The sequence below is a fragment of the Pristiophorus japonicus genome, unplaced genomic scaffold (genome assembly GCF_044704955.1).
Source record: "Pristiophorus japonicus isolate sPriJap1 unplaced genomic scaffold, sPriJap1.hap1 HAP1_SCAFFOLD_219, whole genome shotgun sequence".
In the NCBI taxonomy this organism is placed as follows: Eukaryota; Metazoa; Chordata; class Chondrichthyes; family Pristiophoridae; genus Pristiophorus; species Pristiophorus japonicus.
This window is the reverse complement of record NW_027251897.1, coordinates 685168-702234: the sequence shown is the minus strand read 5'-3', so window position 1 is coordinate 702234 and position 17067 is coordinate 685168. Positions and strand designations below refer to the sequence as shown.

Here is a 17067-nt window from a genome sequence, read left to right as displayed (position 1 = left end):
GGGGTCTGCAACTCACTGCCGTAAAGGGTGGTAGAGGAAGAAACCCTCACCACATTTTAAAAGTGCTTGGATGTGCACCTGAAGTGCCGTAACCTGCAGGGTTATGGACCTAGAGCTGGAAAGTGGGATTAGGCTGGATAGCCTCTTGTTGGCCGACGCGGACACGATGGGCCGAAATGACCTCCTTCCGTGCTGTAAACTTCTATGATTCTATGATCTCCTTCACAAAGAGTTGAGGTGACTTGGGCACATCTTTCCTCACGTGACAACATTTCAAAGGCAACTCAACGACTGTAAAGCACTTTGGGGCATCATGAGTTCCTGACAGACGCTGCAGAAATGCAAGTCCTTCTTTGCAAAAGTTCGATGCAAATTCAAAATTCGCGGCAAAATGAGGGCTCGTCCGGGATTTGAACCCGGGACCTCTCGCATATTTCAAATAACAACCCCGAAGCGAGAATCATACCTCTAGACCAACAAGCCAACTATGTACTTTATTTGGAAATAAGGTGTAACCATTATTAAGCATTTTTAGTTTGTTGCTATTCCTGATTGGAGGAGCACATGAGACGGAATCAGTGACTTTGTCTTTTTGACATGTCTTCTGAAGCGCCACATGGTCCCACTCCTGCAGTCAATGAGCTGTCGGGACGTTAATGTATCCATCATCATCATCATCATAGGCGGTCCCTCGAAACGAGGATGACTTGCTTCCACGCCAAAAAAGGATGAGTTCATGGTAGTATGGTGTTGCTCCTCCCTGTGCGATCCCCAAGTTTGGCCAGGGAGCGTACAGCACCTTTGGTGCCTGACCTGACGGCCTCTGCGTTTCACTCAACAAGTGAGATGCCATAAGTAAAGAATACTCGCGAGTTGACAGACAACCAAAAAGTGGGAAGCTATTCTGATCCCAGCAGGAACTTCTATATTTCTGAAAATGTCCCACCCAGGTGGAATTGTGATCTTTAGAATATTTCTCCCTATCTCAATTGTTTTCTGTTCTCGAGAATCGAAATGTTTTTGTGAGATTACTACAGCTGCTAGCAGAGCAGTAAGTTGTTCGGGTAGTGGGGGAATTTAATCGCCAAATGTACAACATAATCCTGCAGGTTTGTGATGTTTTCTCTCACAGTGAGGTGAACAGTGGAGGGTTCAGGAATGGGGACAATCCGTTCCTGGGACACTTGAACTTCTGCCTCGGGTTTAAAGCAAAAACTGCTGTCACTGACCGGACACCAGAAGTGTCCATGTTGGTAGTGGGGCGTACTGGTGGTGACACAATATGTCCCACCCCCGATGTATGCTCCCTGTGGAGGGACATGGTTTTGTGCCATTACCTCCATGGTAAAGTTGATAGACTGTGCACCAGCAGCTTTAAACCCACACTGTGGTTTAGAATAGGTGTTCAAGTGCTGGGGACACAGTATTATGTGTGCACCCGGAGAGGTCAGTACCCATCACAGCGTGTTCCCACTTTATGACAAAGGGTGGGATTGCAGTGAAATGAACATGTGCACCTCCTTGAATGAATCCAATGTTCTCCACCCTGTATACAGTGTGGGAAGGGCTGTCCCACCCATGACTGACATCCTTAGTACTATCCCCATGATGGTGTGATTAGAACATCGCGATCGACTGGGACAGGGTAAGTTTCAGAAGCTAGGCCGAGCTGGCACGGGCTTAGTGAGTTACTGTACGGGTGGAGGGCTGCAAGGTGCTTGTTACTGATCCAGTAGGGGACTAAACCTTGTTTTAAATCCTCCAGGTTGTTGCGGCCCTCGCCCAACAACCATGCCCCGTACAGCACACACACCTCGTTCTGTGCAACCTGGTCAGAAGCATTCCTATCCTCCCGTATGAGTGCATTCCCTGTCTGTGCATTTTTTTCCAGCTCAGCCACGATTTCCTTTCAATGGATCATCATAGCCTGGTCCTCGTGTAGCTCTGAGCCTTCTCCTGTGTTTTCTTCTTTCATGATGTTTCTCAGTTGGTTCTTTCGACCATCTATCTGCATGTGTAGTAATATATCGTCCAGGCTTTTTATCACAGAGGATTCTGCAAGATATGCAGTTAAAATCTCGTTCAAGGTGCCCGTTCTAGGTCTTCCCGTGCCCATGGTGTCCCGAGCGTACAGGATGTATATATCTGTTCTGTCTACATTCTCAAATTCTAACTCATAAAAGTTCTTGAACATTTCTCTGAGTAGGCCCTGGTATAGCTGCTCTGTTTCCTTCGGGCACCAGTCAGGTATATGCACCTCGGTAAAGTTTAAAATAACTGAAGCTACTGCAGAATGTAGCCCCTGGTATAACACCTTTTCGGTTGGTACCAATACTAATCCGTTCCCGAGTCACTTGGTGGTGGTCGGACACCTTTCTATTATTGTTCTCACTGGCGGGGTCGTGGGCAGTTGTTTCTTAATGCGTGCTATAACTTCGGTGGTGTTAATTGGGAGTGGGGAGTGTGGGACCACACACCCGTGTAGGCTGGAATCCCACCCGATCCCTTTCCCCTCATCTTGCCATTGCCTGGCAAAGGCGATTGATATGCCTGCAGGACAGATCTCCTCTGACCACCACATGCAGACGTAAATTCCCTGTTCAGACTCCCACCACTTGTTCTAACACACCTTCACTCCTCCCCGTGTCCCCGTGATGGTACGGTACGTGTCATTCCCGAGTCTTTCCCAGTCAGAGTGCTGATCCCCCACATCCTTGCTCAGCTTCCTGAGCCAGCACCATCTACCCAGGGGAATCTTTCCTTTACATAGAAACATAGAAACATAGAAAATAGGTGCAGGAGTAGGCCATTCGGCCCTTCTAGCCTGCACCGCCATTCAATGAGTTCATGGCTGTACATTCAACCTCAGTACCCCATTCCTGCTTTCTCGCCATACCCCTTGATCCCCCTAGTAGTAAGGACCTCATCTAACTCCTTTTTGAATATATTTAATGAATTGGCCTCAACAACTTTCTGAGGTAGAGAATTCCACAGCTTCACCACTCTCTGGGTGAAGAAGTTCCTCCGCATCTCGGTCCTAAATGGCTTACCCCTTATCCTTAGACTCTGACCTCTGGTTCTGGACTTCCCCAACATTGGGAACATTCTTCCTGCATCTAACATGTCTTACCCCGTCAGAATTTTAAATGTTTCAATGAGGTCCCCTCTCATTCTTCTGAACTCCAGTGAATACAAGCCCAGTTGATCCAGTCTTTCTTGATAAGTCAGTCCCGCCATCCCGGGAATCAGTCTGGTGAACCTTCGCTGCACTCCCTCAATAGCAAGAATGTCCTTCCTCAGGTTAGGAGACCAAAACTGTACACAATACTCCAGGTGTGGCCTCACCAATGCCCTGTACAACTGAAGCAACACCTCCCTGCCCCTGCATTCAAATCCCCTTGCTATGAAGGCCAACATGCCATTTGCTTTCTTAACCGGCTGCTGCACCTGCATGCCAACCTTCAATGACTGATGTACCATGACACTCAGGTCTCTTTGCACCTCCCCTTTTCCTAATCTGTCACCATTCAGATAATAGTCTGTCTCTCTGTTTTTACCACCAAAGTGGATAACCTCACATTTATCCACATTATACTTCATCTGCCATGCATTTGCCCACTCACCTAACCTATCCAAGTCGCTCTGCAGCCTCACAGCATCCTCCTCGCAGCTCACACTGCCACCCAACTTAGTGTCATCCGCAAATTTGGAGATACTACATTTAATCCCCTCATCTAAATCATTAATGTACAGTGTAAACAGCTGGGGCCCCAGCACAGAACCTTGCGGTACCCCACTAGTCATTGCCTGCCATTCTGAAAAGTACCCATTTACTCCTACTCTTTGCTTCCTGTCTGACAACCAGTTCTCAATCCATGTCAGTACACTATCCCCAATCCCATGAGCTCTAACTTTGCACATCAATGTCTTGTGTGGGACCTTGTCGAACGCCTTCTTAAAGTCCAAATATACCACATCAACTGGTTCTCCCTTATCCACTCTACTGGAAACATCCTCAAAAAATTCCAGAAGATTTGTCAAGCATGATTTCCCTTTCACTAATCCATGCTGACTTGGAACTATCATGTCACCTCTTTCCAAATGCACTGCTATGACATCCTTAATAATTGATTCCATCATTTTACCCACGACCGATGTCAGGCTGACCGGTCTATAATTCCCTGTTTTCTCTCTCCCTCCTTTTTTAAAAAGTGGGGTTACATTGGCTACCCTCCACTCTATAGGAACTGATCCAGATTCAATGGAATGTTGGAAAATGTCTGTCAACGCATCCACTATTTCCAAGGCCACCTCCTTAAGTACTCTGGGATGCAGTCCATCGGGCCCTGGGAATTTATCGGCCTTCAATCCCATCAATTTCCCCAACACAATTTCCCGGCTAATAAGGATTTCCCTCAGTTCCTCCTCCTTACTAGACCCCCCGACCCCTTTTATAACCGGGAGGTTGTTCGTGTCCTCCTTCGTGAATACCGAACCAAAGTACTTGTTCAATTGGTCCGCCATTTCTTTGTTCCCAGTTATGAATTCCCCTGATTCGGACTGCAGGGGACCTACGTTTGTCTTTACTAACCTTTTTCTCTTTACATATCTATAGAAACTTTTGCAATCCGTCTTAATGTTCCCTGCAAGCTTCTTCTCATACTCCATTTCCCCTGCCCTAATCAAACCCTTTGTCCTCCTCTGCTGAGTTCTAAATTTCTCCCAGTCCCCAGGTACACTGCTATTTCTGGCCAATTTGTATGCCACTTCCTTGGCTTTAATACTATCCCTGATTTCCCTTGATGGCCACGGTTGAGCCACCTTCCCTTTTTTATTTTTATGCCAGACAGGAATGTACAATTGTTGTAGTTCATCCATGCGGTCTCTAAATGTCTGCCATTGCCCATCCACAGTCAACCCCTTAAGTATCATTCGCCAATCCATCCCAGCCAATTCACGCCTCATACCTTCAAAGTTAGCCTTCTTTCAGTTCTGGACCATGGTCTCTGAATTAACTGTTTCATTCTCCATCCCAATGCAGAATTCCACCATATTATGGTCACTCTTCCCCAAGGGGCCTCGCACAACGAGATTGCTAATTAATCCTCTCTCATTACATAACACCCATTCCAAGATGGCCTCCCCCCTAGTTAGTTCCTCGACATATTGGTCTAAAAAACCATCCCTTATGCACTCCAGAAAATCCTCCTCCACCGTATTGCTTCCAGTTTGGTTAGCCCAATCTATGTGCATATTAAAGTCACCCATTATAACTGCTGCACCTTTATTGCATGCACCCCTAATTTCCTGTTTGCTGCCCTCCCCAACATCACTACTACTGTTTGGAGGTCTGTACACAACTCCCACTAACGTTTTTTGCCCTTTGGTGTTCTGCAGTTCTACCCATATAGATTCCACATCATCCAAGCTAATGCCCTTCCTAACTATTGCCTTAATCTCCTCCTCAACCAGCAATGCTACCCCACTTCCTTTTCCTTTTATTCTATCCTTCCTGAATATTGAATACCCCTGGATGTTGAGTTCCCAGCCCTGATCATCCTGGAGCCACGTCTCCGTAATCCCAATCACATCATATTTGTTAACATCTATTTGCACAGTTAATGCATCCACCTTATTGCGGATGCTCCTTGCATTAAGACACAAAGCCTTTAGGCTTGTTTTTTTAACACCCTCTGTCCTTTAGAATTTTCTGTACAATGGCCCTTTTTGTTCTTTGCCTTGGGTTTCTCTGCCCTCCACTTTTCCTCATCAACTTTCTGTCTTTTGTTTTTGCCTCCTTTTTGTTTCCCTCTATCTCCCTGCATTGGTTCCCATCCCCCTGCCATATTAGTTTAACTCCTCCCCAACAGCACTAGCAAACACTCCCCCGAGGACATTGGTTCTGATTCTGCCCAGGTGCAGACCGTCCGGATTGTACTGGACCCACCTCCCCCAGAACCGGTTCCAATGCCCCAGGAATTTGAATCCCTCCCTGCTGCACCATTGCTCAAGCCACGTATTCATCTGAGCTATCCTGCGATTCCTACTCTGACTAGCACGTGGCACTGGTAGCAATCCCGAGATTACTACTTTTAAGGTCCTACTTTTTAATTTAGCTCCTAGCTCCTGAAATTCATTTCGTAGGACCTCATCCCTTTCTTTACCTATGTCATTGGTACCAACGTGCACCACGACAACTGGCTGTTCTCCCTCCCTTTTTAGAATGTCCTGCACCCGCTACGAGGCATCCTTGACCCTTGCACCAGGGAGGCAACATACCATCCTGGAGTCTCAGTTGCGGCCGCAGAAACGCCTATCTATTCCCCTTACAATTGAATCCCCTATCACTATCGCTCGGCCACTCTTTTTCCTGCCCTCCTGTGCAACAGAGCCAGCCACGGTGCCATGAACTTGGCTGCTGCTGCCCGCTCCTGATGAGTCATCCCTCTCAACAGCACTCAAAGCAGTGTATCTGTTTTGCAGTGGGATGACCACAGGGGACCCCTGCACTACCTTCCTTGCACTATTCTTCCTGCTGGTCTTCCATTTCCTCGCTGGCTGTGGACCCTTCTCCTGCGGTAAGACCAACTCGCTACACGTGATACTCACGTCATTCTCAGCATCGTGGATGCTCCAGAGTGAATCCACCTTCAGCTCCAACTCCGCAACGCGGACCGTCAGTAGCCGGAGGTGGACACACTTCCCGCACATGTAGTCGTCAGGGACACTGGTGTTGTCCCCGTGTTCCCACATGGTACAGGAGGAGCATATCACGTGACCGAGCTGTCCCGCCATGACTTAACCCTTATATACACTTAAATTGCGGACAACAATGTTAAAAGTTACTGACTAATAAAGAAAAAGAAAAACTACTCACTAATCAGCAGCCAATCACTTACCACGTTGGCTGTGACGTCACCTTTTGATTGCTTTCTACTTCTTTTTTGACTTCTCTCAGCTGGAGCTGCACAAGTACGCCTTTCTCGACTCCCGCCTTTCTCGACGCTCCCCGGACTGCTGAGCCTTTTATACGCCGCTGCCTCTCTCGACTCCCGCCTTTCTCGACGCTCCCCGGACTGCTGAGCCTTTTATAGGCCGCTGCCTCTCTCGACTCCCGCCTCTCTCGACGCTCCCCGGACTGCTGAGCCTTTTATAGGCAGCTGCCTCTCTCGACTCCCGTCTCTCTCGACGCTCCCCGGACTGCTGAACCTTTTATAGGCCGCTGCCTCTCTCGACTCCCGCCTCTCTCGACGCTCCCCGGACTGCTGAGCCTTTTATAGGCCGCTGCCTCTCTCCGCTCCCGCCACTGTGTGTGTCTGTCACAGTGTGATGTGTCTGCGTCTGTCAAACATACACGTTTTCCCTCCGTGACACTGACCCACGCAGCAACGACCCGTATCCGGGGGCATGGAACGGAGGGCTCCCCAGAGGTAAACCCTTCCTGGCTGGAGTAGTGCGGGGAATGAGACCCCATCCACCCTGGCCACCTTCCCTCGTGGGCGTACACGGCGAGCTCTTCCACACCCGGGGTGTCACCCGCTGCAGTCACGATCGGTTAATCTCTCTCCTGAGACCATAAATGGAGGATTCTTCCACGTCTCCTCAGCTGTCGCTGCTCATCCTTATAAGGGCGAGCAGGAACAGGACCCTGTTCATGTTGTTATCCTTCTTGTAGTGCCTCTTTTACTGCCGACAAGGTGGGGTCTTTTCCTTTCCCCAATACATATGTCACTATTTCGTCACCGGCTGTCGGCTGAAACTCTTAACTTCTATATTCATATAAACATCCTTATCCTATTCTACTCGTTTCACACCTTCCATACGTGTGGTTTCTTTTCAGTTATGGTGCCCTGAAATCATTACATGCATAATCTACACTACGCTAGATTCTTACTAAACATACCTTAACACATATCGTATTATTTATGTACATCTGCCATCCATCTCCGGGTGGCCAGGTTAATTCCTGTCCTTCTCTTTTCTTCCCTGGCCTCTGTGTTTCCAGCGGGGCCGGTAGTAGGTCGGACAGTACCGCAGGACCTGGAGTGTCCTGACCGGAGGTGGGTCTGAGTCCCACACTATTGGGGGAATGTCCCCTCCCGTGATACAGCACACCGCTCCTTTGGGGATGGCTGCCTGGTTCATTTTGTCCCCTGGGGGTTCTGCCTGGTTGAGGGCCGTGGGCTGTGGACGCCCAATTAGTGGCTGGTCCACCACTATCTCTTCTGGGGCTACCGGCTGGGTGTCCCTTCTCGCAGGCTGGTCCCTGATCTTAGGTACCCTTTCACGGCAGGTCCCTCTCCCGGGTCTGAACCACGTAAATTGGGGCGCTGGTGACCACGGTGCCTTAGGCCGTGGTATGCGGAGAGTCCTTCTCAGGGTTTTGACCCCTGGGGGTGCGTCCAAGTCCCAAATGATTGGGGGGATAGCTCCTCCAGTAACTCAGTCCATCGCCCCTCTGGATACAGTCTGTGGGTCTGCCACGTCCCCTGTGGGATTTCCACAGTCGGGGGCTGCTGGCTGAGGGTCCATGCCTTTAGCACGGTTCTCTGTTCCTGGCTATCCGTTACGTTTCGGTGCTGTCCCGGGTTTGAAAAGTTTGCACTGGTTTATGTGGAACCACTTTGTACGGCGAGGCATTTTCACGGCACAGACCATGGGGCTTGCCATGTCGACAATGTGGAACGGCCCCATGTACAGTGCCTCATAAATCCCGACTCGAGCGTAGTTGCTGACCATAACCTGGTCCCCTATCTCCCATTCGTGGTGTTTGTGGGGCTCTAGCAGCAGTCAGTTGCTCCGATGCTCTTTTCCCATATTGTCAGCAGCCTGCCAGCGAATCTGTTTAATGTGTTCAAACAGGTTCCTGACAAAGCTGTCCCAGCTCGCTTCCCTCAGCTGACCTTCCGTGAGTACCTGGGCTAATACGTGGGTGGGGGTTCACCTGGCTCTGCCGGTCATGAGCTCATACGGGGAGTACCCCGTGATCTTTGACTGGCAGGCCCGGATCCCTATGAGGACCAGTGGTCGGACCTCTACCCACCTCTTGGGTGAGTCCCCTGTCTCTTTTCGCAGCCTTTCTTTGATGTTGCGGTTTAAACGCTCCACAGGCTCGGATGACTGCGGGTTGTGGGCGACATGCCATTTATCTTTAATGCTGAGCACCTTCAGGATCTCCTGCATCACCTGCCTGGTGAAGTGGCTCCCCCAGTCGGACTTCACGTACTGGGGTAGTCCCCATCGGGAGAACACCTCCCTGACCAGGATCCTGGCTGTTCCCAGGGCAGTGGCTGTTCGGCATGGGAAGGCTTCCCCCCATTTGGTGAATACATCCACCAACACGAGACAGTACTTGTAACCTCCCTGGGCAGTGGGTAGGGGACCAATGTAATCGACCTGGATCGACTGCCAGGATCCCTCTACCCTCCTGATATGTCCCATAGACATCTTCCTTTTCTGGAGGTCGGGGCTGTTGTCAGCGCACACTAGACAGCTGGCACAGAACTCGCGGACGTCTTCCCTGAATCCGGGCCAGCACCCTGCCTGTTCCACCTGTTGCCAAGTGGTCTCAGGTCCAGGGTGTCCTGCTCCTGGACGCTTGTGGGCCAGCTGGAGGAATTCTCTCCGCTGTTGTTGGGGTACTACCCATTGCTCCCCCCTGAACAGCATTCCTTCTGTACGGGCCGTCTACCCTATCCCCTTTTTCTAGCGTGTTCAGGATAGTTTTGGGGACGGGGTCTTGGATCTGAACCGTTTTCAGGTCCGGGTACAATGCTACCCCTGCCTTCCCTGTCATCCCAATCCTGCCCCTGACTGCTGCGATGGGGCCTGGGTTGTACGGATCCCAGAGCTTGCCCTTGCGCGCACCTTGCTTGGCCAACATGTCAGCCTGCTGGTTTCCCTCGCTACGGGGTTCAGTGGTGGAATGTGCCTTCACTTTATGTGTACAGATCTTCCCTTCCTTCCCCACGGCTGTCATGATCTTTTCCAGTTGGGGCTTAATTGCCAGGGATCTCCCGTTTGCAGATGTGTATCCGCGACGGGACCAGATAGCCAAGTACTCCAAAAACGAATTGCATGTGAACTTACTGTCCGAGAAAATCGTGTGTTGGCTGGGGAATTCTTCGGGGTGTGTGACTACATATACCACCGCAGACAGTTCAGCGTGCTGGGCACTCATCATACTGGGGAGTTTAATGGCCAGGGCAATGCCTGCCTCTGGGTCATAAACTCCGCAGCCTGTGAGTCGTTCACCCGCAGATCCGTGCTTGAACCGTTCACAAAGATCTCTCGGCCTCTGCGGTGTAACCCAGCCCGAAAACCTATGTTAATTTCCCACCGTACACCGGTGGGCAGTCCCTAGATAGATCATGTTGGCTGTGAGTCTTGGCTCGCAGAGACCCTTTACCCTCAGGTCCATCTGGGAGAGAAGTAGGGTCCAGTGAGAAATGCAGGCACTGCTCTCTGTCCCGTCCTTGATCCGACCGTCCAGGAGTATTTGGGTGGGCGTATGGTGGGTAAGGAGTGTGATAGGGGACCCTGCTGTGAAGATCAGTGAACTTTTCACAGCCCAGTGAGTGGCTAGGAGATGCCGCTCACAGTTGGAGTGACCCTTCTCCACATCCGTGAGTATCCTGGAGGAGTAGACCAATGGTCTCAGCCGGCCATGCCACTCTTGGAGCAGTACTGCACTCAGGCTGTCCCTTCACTGGCTGCTACCTCCAGGAAAAACTCTTTACCCCCATCAATAGCCCCTAGAGCTGGTGCGGTCTGCAGGTCGTTATTGAGTTGGATAAATGCTGCTTCTCAGCCTTCGTCCCATTCCCACTCCACCCTCTTGTGTCGGAGTCGGAGCAGAGGGGCTGCTGTGGCTGCATAATCCTCAATGAGATCTCTGCTGTACCCGGTTAGCCCGAGAAAAGATCTTGCTTCTGTTACTGTGTTGGGGGCTGGTAACTTCTGCACTGCTTCCCTTGTAGCTTTGTCAATGGCCCTTTCCCCAGCGCGCACAGCCAGTCCCAGGAATTTTACTTCCTTCAGACCGATCTGTGCCTTTGTGGCATTCACTTTAAACCCTCCTTCTTTCAGCAGCTCCAGCAGTTCAGCCAGCAGTGGACCATGCTCCTCCCCCTCATCGGTGAATAGGAGCAGGTCGTCCACATACTGTACCAGCTGCTGGGGTCTGCTGAAGCTCTTTAAACAGTTGGCCATACATTGATGGAAAATACTGGGGCTGTTGTGGAAGCCCTGATGGAGACAGTTCCAAGTGTATTGCAGTCCTTTAAAGGTAAAAGCAAACTTGTACTGATCTTCTCTTCTTAAAGGTATGGACCAGAACCGGTTGGAAATGTCCAGCACTGTGAAGATGGTCGCGGAGGCTGGGATACGTCCAATGAGGTCGGCGACAGCAGCAACAGTGGGTGCACAGCCGGTGATGTTACGGTTGAGTACTCGATAGTCCACCGTGGCTCTCCAGGTGTTGTCCTGTTTCTTAACCGGCCACAACGGAGAGTTCACATGGGTAGCTATTGGTCTCAATACCCCTGTTTCACTAAAGAACCCAAGGCTATTTCCATGTCTGCCTCCGCCTCCCTGGGGAAGTTATACTGTTTCTACGGTCGGGTCATAGGGTCACCATCAATGCTAACCTCGACCACGTTTATCCTCCAACAGTCGTGTTTGTGAGTGGCAAAATCTGCAAGGTTTGCCCTTACATACTCTTGGTACTCCATCGGAGTGTTACTGACCAGTGATTCACGGTCGTAACACTCCTTTGGCTTCATGGTGCACACTGTCCCCTTTCCCCGTTTTTCTGGGATAACCATTACCTCACTCTCCTGTCCCGTACAGACTGACCCCCAAAGACAGTCATTTCTTAAATCAACTAGGTTCCCTGGCCTAGAATAAAGTCTGCCCCCAGGATCCCTCTCCCTCCCTGTTCCCACTTCATCAGGACACAAGTCCACTTGGTGTGGAGTGTTCCTAAATGAACAGAGAGCGGAACGGAGAATGAGCCAACCTGCTCGGTGCCTGTGAAACCCACCAAGCTCTAGGGGACCCCGTTAGACAGAGGTGAGGCGGCGGGGTTATTTACATAGACAAGGGTGCTTGATGCACCGGTATCCAGCAGGTCAGTCCCTTTCATCTTCTCCACTTCCATCTGAACGGTCGGTCTCCCCCACGCATCGTACTCGAGGGAACACAGGGGAACAGGCTGTGTCTGTTCTAGTCACTGTTTTGGCTTGGATGGGGCGGATGGGATTTCGGTACCGGTGGCGGTGGCTACCCTCCCAGAGCCATCCAGCATTGTTCGCAGCGCAGTCAGAAAGGTATCAAACGTGTGGGGAGGGGCTGGCTTCTCGGTCTCGGTCTTTTGGGCAGGGGCAGGAGAACTCTTCCCTGTGCTACTCTTCCATGGGTTTCTACAATCCTTTCTCCAGTGCCCACACTTTCCGCACCCAAATCAGGTACGTTTTGTACCGGAGCGTTTGCCCCCGTCGTGGCACCATTCCCTCTTGTGCTGACTAGGTCTGATTTCGAGGACCCTTCCCTTGGGTGGGTGCTCTTCCATCCCCCTGCCGTTCCAGTAGACTCGGGTCAGTTCCCTGACCACTCCCTGTTCGGTGGCCTGGGGATTTCTCGGGTCAAACCAGGCCTCAGCCTTTGTCCTGATACGTGGTAAATTGTTTGCCATCAGGCTTCGGAGCCAGCGGGCTCTCTCATCCCGGCTTATGTGATTCCGGTCGAGGTCCCCTCCACAGACGCTCTGGTACACAGGCCACAGCCTGTCTGCGAAAACCTGTCGGGTTTTCCCTGTGAGCTGCACTGTTGGGATTCCCATCATTACAGTCCATGGCTTCTAGAATATCTTCCTGGACAGCGGCACATGTGCTTTGCCCCCTTTTGCTCTCGGCACAGAGGGACTGGTACAGCTTGCCGTCCAGTGAGAGGAGGTGCATATTTGCTATCTCAGCATCATCACACCCGTTAATATCCCCTGCCTGTTCCACTTCCATAAAGTGGACCGAGGTGTCCCCCTTTGGGGTGAGCTTTCCCAGGTGACTTATCATAGCCCTGAAATGTTGGGTCGTGTGGGGAACCACAAACTGACTTTCCAGGGGCCCCAGACCCCCAGCACCGGTGGGCGGGCCAAACATTTGTTGCCGGACCGGGCACATTGGCCCTGGTTCTGGCCCTTCCTGTTCTGGGTCGCCTACCCCTCCTCCCTGCTGCCAAGCCATGCTGAAACTCGGTGCCACAGGTGGTGGTGGTCCGCTATCCCTGTACGCCCCACAACTCGTTCACCCTCCTGCTGCCGAACCGGTATAGTCACCGGTACCACAGGTGGTGGTTGAACAGTTTCCTCCTTCTCTTCCAGGTTTACTCGGGCCATACCCGGGTTTATTAGGAATACCTTGCCTTTTGCCTTGCACAGAGCAAGGGTTAAACTTTTGTTTGTTGCTGGCAGGGACCGTGGTCTCCTGACCCAAACCCATTAGTGCTGGCTACTTTATAAGCTGCTGTACGTCTCTTAACTTATCCTCCAGCTCTTTTACTTGAAGGGTGAGGCGAGTGTTTTCCTCCCACAGTATCTTTTCATTATTCTTTGCCTCGGTAACCTGACACTGAAAACAGTCCTGGCTGTTTTTGAACCTTTCCATTCACTGTGTCTTTCCATGTTTTAGTTTACGGAGTTCCCCCCACACCTTTCTTCTGCCATAGCCCTGTCATGTGATGTTTCTGCACATTCACATCGTTCTGCCTGCAGTGACTCGATGTTCTTATCTAGGGGTTGGACCTGTTGCTGTCGTCAGGACAACCAAATTGCCTTTTCTACTGATTCCTTATGGTACTTGCTGGCTGTCCACTGGGCCGCAGCGTCTCCCGAACGCTCAGCGCGCAACAGACCAAGCACCCATTCCTTAGTGACATTCACTTTCTTTTACACATAGGAGGAAATCCTCTCTTCCATTTTTGTTCTTACCTCCAAAACAGCAATCTCTGCATCACATCCTTTACGCCAAAGTCTTGCCGTGGTCGCCATTCTATCGGGCGTGGTGTGTGGGGTGAGGTTCACCTCTGACCTTCTGAGCGGTTTGAATCGCTCGCACTATCTGGGTTCAAGACTTTGGATTTATTTGGGAATGTGACAAAGTGCAAGAAACAACTGGTTTTGGTGCAAAGAACCTCAATTTTATTCAGAGCAAGAACGTAAAATGTCGAGCTTGTAATTACTAGAATAAAAAAACACTTCTCACACTTCAAAGGGGTTACAGAAAAATAATACACCTCCCACCTCCCAATGCCTAACTCTGACTCGGTGAAACTCGAGGGCAAACAGGGATTATGCTCACCAATCCTCTTATTGTCAGTTGGCAGTGGTTTGCAGTTTCGAGGTTCTCTGGACTCTTTAAGTTCTGCTTGCCGTACCCCGAACATCGTGGAAGACTTCTTACTGCGTAGTCTTCAGTTGGGTGGTGTCCGCTGATGCGGTAGGGTGCGTATTGGATTTATGGGGTGAGTACCCACTTTCTTCCGTCAGCAGTAGGTTTTAAAGTTCTTTTGGGTAATGTTTCACCTGTTGGTATCGAGGAACAGATTGTAGAGGGGAAACTTTCGAAGCTTCGGTTTCTTCTTGAGGACTTTTGTTCTTAGAATTTGTCGATTGCGGTGTTTTCGATGTTACCACATTGGCTGTGGTCAGTTGCTGCCACGATGATGATGTCCGAAGTTACTGGGAACTGCTTTCTCTGCTGTGATGATGTTCTTCCTTCTCTTTCGGTAGCAGGGCAGTGTGGTCCAGGAGTGTCGTCGAGGCTGAAGATGTCGGAGCTCAGAAGAGCTGTATCGGAGGCTGTGTAGCAAGCTCTCTGGAAGGCTTGTTACAAACTGCTGCAGCGATCTCTCTCCTTTTTCCCTCCTTCCCGTTCTCCTTCTTTTGTTAAAAAACAGGGACCCAGTTATATTTTGGGAGCCGTTCTAATCTGCGTGACAAATGAGCCCCGATTCTTTGTTTTAATTTTGGCGTGCTTGATATCTCTTTGTTATATTTTGGCTGGCCCATTAATGGTAACCTGTCTCGGATGTGTCGATCTTTTGAATTTGTTAATTGATCGGGAAAATTAGATTTTTGGTGTTTGCAATGTCTGCCTAGGCCTGGGTTTTCCATGCGGGCTGGATGGGCCATTGTCATTATGTATACGCTGGATGGGTTTCCTGCTCAGAGTGATGGCTGGCTATCTCTGGGTTGATTGTTGCTATGTTAATGTCCTCCAGGGAGATGGGTTTTCGAGTTTACACAATTCCCCAGACAATTTGTTCAGCTTCAATATCCCCGACAGCTTCAATACCCAAACTGCTTTCTTTGAACGATCCTTCAGTTCTCAGCCCTTTCCACACAGAACCAATCTGCCTTGTAAAATCCCAAATTTGATTAAAACTCGTAGTTACTTCCATGTGCACTTTAAGATCCCAAACTTTCTGGTTGATTGTTCCAAATTAAATTTCCTTTCCAATGAGTCCACACACTGGGGGGTTGTCCAACGAATTTTTGCAATCCTACTCCTGCACCTATTTTCTATGTTTCTATGTTTCGATGTTTCTATGTTTCAAAAACTTTGGCATGAATGGTTCCATGGTGTAATGGTGAGCATTCTGGACTCAGTAAACCAGTGATCTGAGTTCACATTGTGGTGGAACCTCAATTCTTGCTGTCCCAGCTGCTGAAAATTTGGGACAAACAAGTGAAAGTCACCTGGTGTTGGTGGGCAGTTTTGTTGCCTTTGTCAGTGATACTTGATCTGCAAGTCTAGTTGTCAAATCGTGTGTTCAACCATCAGTTACCTGTTACAAATCAGCGGACGATAAACCAGTTTTTTATCTTATGCTGCCTTTACCTGCACAATGTGTGCTGAGATTATCTGTGCAATATGCTTTCAGCAGGATGAATAAAAGCAACTCTTTTTGAAATGCGGGCACTTCATAGAAACATCGAAACATAGAAAATACTTGCAGGAGTAGGCCATTCAGCCCTTCGAGCCTGCACCATCACACAATAAGATCATGGCTGATCATTCACCTCAGTACCCAATTCCTGCTTTGTCTCCATACCTCTTGATCCCTTTAGCCGTCAGGGCCACATCTAACTCCCTCTTGAATATATCCAATGAACTGTTATCAAAAACTCTCTGCAGTAGTGAATTGCACAGGTTAACAACTTTCTGAGTGAAGAAGGTTCTCCTCATCTCGGTCCTAAATGGCTTACCCATTATTCCGAGACTGTGTTCCATGGTTCTGGACTTCCCCAATATTGGGAACATTCTTCCTGCATCGAACCTGTCCAGTCCCATCAAAATGTTATATGTTTATATGAGATCCCCTCTCATTCTTCTAAACTCCAGTGAATAAAGGCACAGTCGATCCAGTCTCTCCTCATATGTCGGTCCTGCCATCACGCGAATCAGTCTGGTGAACCTTCGCACTCGACAAAACGTTGCGTTGTCTTTTCATGCCAAGCATTTTACATTAATGCATTGCAATGCCAACGCACTTTTTACCTGGCAAGACTGAAGTACAAGCTGTGATGAACAGTGCGAAACAGAAACAGCTACTCGACGGCATCTGTGTGAATTGCTCTGCGTCGATAATTAGCAGAGTGCAAAGAAGGGAAACTGACATGAAACATGAGAAAAGGCCGAGCCAAAGTGCAATGATTTTTTTGTTTTAGAGAACTGTTTCAAAGATTTTTGTGTGTTGCGTTCCATGGTGTAATGGTGAGCACTCTGGACTTTGAATCCAGTGATTTGAGTTCAAATCTCAGTGGAACCTCAATTCTTGTTGTCCCAGTGGCTGAAAATTTGGGACAAACAAGTGAAAGACACCTGGTGTTGCGGGGCAGTTGGGTTGCCTTTGTCAGTGATGCTTGATCTGCGAGTCGAGTTGTCAAATCGTGTGTTCAACCATCAGTGACCTGTTACAAATCAGCGGAGGAGAAACCAGTTTTTTTATCTTATGCTGCCTTTACCTGCACAATGTGTGCTGAGATTATCTGTGCAATATGCTTTCAGC

General features: G+C 49.6%; 2 non-coding genes across 2 annotated transcripts; one reads left to right on the top strand and one right to left on the bottom strand.

The window, feature by feature from the left end:
- Nucleotides 1-395: 395 nt before the first annotated feature.
- On the bottom strand, nt 396-483 carry trnap-cgg (transfer RNA proline (anticodon CGG)). The gene is given in 2 exon segments: nt 396-431; nt 448-483. It is a non-coding gene; the product is annotated as a tRNA-Pro (tRNA).
- A 16272-nt stretch (nt 484-16755) lies between these two features.
- On the top strand, nt 16756-16827 carry trnaq-uug (transfer RNA glutamine (anticodon UUG)). The gene has a single exon. It is a non-coding gene; the product is annotated as a tRNA-Gln (tRNA).
- Nucleotides 16828-17067: the final 240 nt, after the last annotated feature.